This window comes from Meleagris gallopavo, chromosome 23, assembly GCF_000146605.3.
Source record: "Meleagris gallopavo isolate NT-WF06-2002-E0010 breed Aviagen turkey brand Nicholas breeding stock chromosome 23, Turkey_5.1, whole genome shotgun sequence".
NCBI lineage: Eukaryota > Metazoa > Chordata > Aves > Galliformes > Phasianidae > Meleagris > Meleagris gallopavo.
In genome coordinates, this window is record NC_015033.2 from 2,002,661 (window position 1) to 2,006,926 (window position 4,266).

Below are 4,266 nucleotides of genomic sequence, written 5' to 3' on the forward strand. Positions count from 1 at the left end.
TTTACTGCGTAAATATGTGTTGGTATAATGGGAGCCTATATAACTCTCTAGCTGAAGTACCTGGAGCGTTAACTTAAAGGGAAAGTAAAGCTGCTGTAGCCTGGTGCAGATGTGTGGGTCTGTTGTGCCTGATGGAAAAGCAGGCAGGCTGCGACTGATGGGCACAAAGGCCGTGCCTGGGTGGAAATCTTTGCATTGAGCCATTGCTCCAGATAAGGAGGTTTACAGAATGATTACAAAGATGAAAGCTGCTGCCTGAGAAAAAGATTGATTTTTCTTTCCCTGGAAGTGATGTGGGATGAGTTTATGATCTTTTTGTCCCAGATGTGATCTTTTTCAGTGAAAGAGGTCTGGTTATAGGATCGACAGGGTCAAAGTACCTATTCTTAGCCTAGGAAGAAGGCTGCTTCTGCAGCGAGTCAGTCGGGAGGCTACTGGGAATGTGATGGAGCTGTGCTGCTGTTTACAAAGCAAGTGGCACTGTGAGAGGCACTTGACTGGCTTTGGAGCAGTCTTCCCTGGCCAACCGGCTGCTGGTGCGCCTGTCCCCTCCCCATTCATCAGCATGCCTGGCCTCCAGCCCTGCTGTGGCTCTCGGGGGTTCTGATGATGGATGCACAAAGCTGCAATTTATTCTTCTTCCCCTTAGTTCTATTGAAGACAAGGGATGAACTTCAGCAGCGTATTCCTCTGGGGGGCATTGTGTTGTTGCAGTACATCAGCAGCAAGCTTTCACAGCCCCTGTCCTGCTTTAGAGGTTACTGAATTGCACTGTGATGAGATTGGAGTTTGTTTGTAAACTTATGTTAGATGTTTCAGAGATGTGGTTTTGTGTTCCAGGAACTGGCTAACTGAGATGTGCTGTGTTTGTGTGGAGTCAGATCCCTGCAGCTGGATACTGGATGTGGAAAATATGCTCTGCTTGCTGCTCTTTTCTCCCTCTGCCCCTCTGTATTTCCTTTCCTCAGAAAAAGTGACTGAAGTCTGCAAAGGCTGCTCGTCTCTTCTAATCTGTCCTGAGGGTTAATTAAAAACTCATGGAGCTAGCCAAATTAAAAATCTGTCAACAGTGAGCTGGTCAGGATGTGGTGTATGCCAAGCTTTGTGAATGAGTGCAGACCACTGACAACCAATCTTCCAAGTTAGTGTTCTTCTTGCAGAACGTAGGATGAGGAAGAGAGTATGCTCTGTGGCTCTCTGATGTTCATGTTTCAGTCAGATCTCATGGCTGATGCTCCTGAATTGATGGAAGTGGTGTTTGAAGGCCAGCTGAGGCTGGCAGGCTCTGATACAGCCATATGAGCTGTGCCTACAGTTTTGGGATGAAGCCCAAATATATATATATTTATTTTGTGTAGATATATATATATATATATATTTATGTATATATACATACACAATGCATACACTGATTCAGTCTGGAGTCAGAGCTTACGTTGACAAGGGGAGAAAGCCCCTGCCAACACCAGCTAATCCTATCAATGAGCCCTCAGCAGGGCTATGCAGAAGTGCTCTGTTGGTGCAGCTTATTTTGCTGTCATGTGGAGAGAAGCTTCATAACTGGTAGAGTTATGGCAGCATTATAGCAGCACCTATATTAGACCTGCATGATTATGCTAACAAGCTCTTGACCTTACCAAAGGCTGATACACATGGCTGGCTGTGAAACTTGCTGCTCTGCTCCTCCATGTTTGCAGGCATGTGACAGGAGTTAGCAAATTAAGCTGCTGGTACAAGATACAAGTAAGACTCCAGTTGCTTTCAGGCAGAGATGTGTAATGCCTGCAGAATGCAAGTGAGTAAATGTCTGAGAACCAAGGTTGCCAAACTGCAGTCACCACTGCTTTGCTGGTGGTCACCATAGGATGGATTGATGTCAAGGTGCTGACTCACTTCCAGTTACTACGCAGCTTTGAACAACAAAAATCTTCCCCTGAGTTACTATTCCATGTGAGTAACTGTGACAACTGCCAGTGTTTCAGTAAATAATTACTGGGGGTGAAGCTGTCCTTGGTGAGGATGGGGTATATGCTGGAAGAAAAAGTCAAACACTTAGCAGAGTATGAGGAAAACCTAGGTTAGTACTAACTTCCAAGTATGTGGATGGGAATACTAAGCAGTATCACCTTTTCAAATAAAATGAAAATGGGGAAGGGATTGTTCATAGGTTATCAATTCTGCACAGTGGTAATGCTTTGGGAGCAGCTGAGCTAGAATAAATCAGCATGCTGGGTTGAGCAGGAAATTCTCTTCTGGCTGATCATTGGGTTGGGTGAAGCAGGGCCATCCAGCTTTCTGGGTGGGAAGCTGAATATGACAGGAGGCTGAAGGAAATTAATTCTTGTGCATGGAAGGGTGCCTTCCTGAGGGAATTACAGTGAAAATTAAGAGGGGCATTGTGTAAAACTGAAGTCTAATTTATAAATGGTCAAAGCAGGTTTTGGACTTGCTTTTTTAAAAACTAGAACCCTGTCAAGTCCAGATGAGAGGTGCAGCATCAAGATCTAGAACTTCAGTCTGTCATAATGCTGTGCTGAGCCATAAAAGAACACCTGTTTCTGGCGCATGGGTAAGGGATGATCTTCAGCAGTTTAGCTTATTGATTTGTTCTAGGTCCTCCCCAGCTGTGAGCTATTGCATTTTTTTGTTTAGTAAATGTGCAGTAAATGTGTCTAGTGCTGTGGATTGTTTACTGTGGCTCTGGGTAAGAAGTGCTGGAACATCTGGGTGGCAACAACACTGCTTGATATCACTGCAGTGTCCAAGAGAAGTCTTAATATTTATTCTTGTTTTGTAAAGATATCTGAAATTACCTCTGGCTCAAGCTGATCAGGTTTTTGACAGCTGTGTGTGTCTGTCTAGGCACACCGACTTGATTCTGATAAAGACTCTGTCAAAGGGAAACTAAATCAAGAAGTCTCTCTGCTCCAGCTCAGGCAGCCACTGAAGTTAGTCCTTGTCCATACAGATCCTGAAGTCTGAGGTTCTGCTAGCTGTATTAGTGGAAGAATGACTTGTACATTGGCATATTCAGTTTTGGGAGACTCTAACTGCTTTGCACGGGCTTCAGCTAAGTAGTTTGATAGGGATTTAAAAGCCAGTGACTTGCTGAGTAGTAGCTTATTAGCTAGTCACTAAATCTGCCCTGTCCCCATCCCCCTGAAATGGAGCTACAGTGTGATCTTGGAACAAACCTGCCTAAGAGCTCTGGAAGAAGCAGACTGAATTAGTATGGCACTGATCCTGAAGGGGCTCAGGAGTTGCTGATGCTCCAGTGTTGCCCATCTGGAAACTGTGTGTGACTGAGGAATGTTCTTACACACAGATTGCAGCTTAAATCCCAACTCTGGGTGTTCTGTAGCTTTGGGGTGATGTGAGCTGCCTCAGCTCTGTAGCATTTGAGGGAAGGAAATACAAGCAGACTTTCCCTGATAAGATGGATGTGATGTGAGCTGGATGCTATCTGGAGGTCCACCCCTGCATACAAAGGGGGTGAGTAACAGTACAGAGAGAACATCAGCTGAGCTGTGATTAATGTCTTGCTGTCAAGTTGAAGTGGAGTAAAACTGACCTAGCTCTATGGACTGGTACTGCAGGCTGCCTTTTCCCCCTCTTTGGAAAGAGTATGGAGAGAAGAGCAGTTCTTTAGCTTGTTTACTGTGTTTGTGCTCTGGGCACAGACCACTGGCACAGACAGATTTTTTTTTTTTTGTGGCATGTTGCCATGCCTGGGATGGGGCTTAAAGGTCCAGAGCTTTCTAGGCCAGCTGGTGCTTGTAGCAGTCTGACAGTGCTGTGTGTGCCCCAGGGAGTGTGGTTCAGAGGGATGAGCGCAGGGCTGTGAGCCAGGGACAGCTGTAGGCTAATCCTTTCTATACATCTGGCTTGATGTGTGGCCTTGCTTCAGTCGCTGGGTGTTTTGCTTTAAGGTTTTCAGGAAAGGAGAAAATAAAGCTAACGCTTTTCTTATCTGATCACCTTTGGCAAGGATGGTTGCTAAAACCAGGTTTTGTGTAATGGTATCTAACTTGTGGCTTATCCAAGCAGTTGGAGTAGAAAAGATTTAGGATGCACGGACTTGTGACAGTGGGATGGGGGTGACTCAAAATTTTTCCCTGTCCTCAGCATAGGAGCATCACAGCTGAGGGTGCTGCAGGCTTTCTGTTTGATTCACATGCGGGAAGACTTGCCTCCTCCTGATTGTCTGCATTGTTTAAGCAGAAAGACTTTTTCAGAATGAGCGTCTTTCTGATCCTAATAGAAACA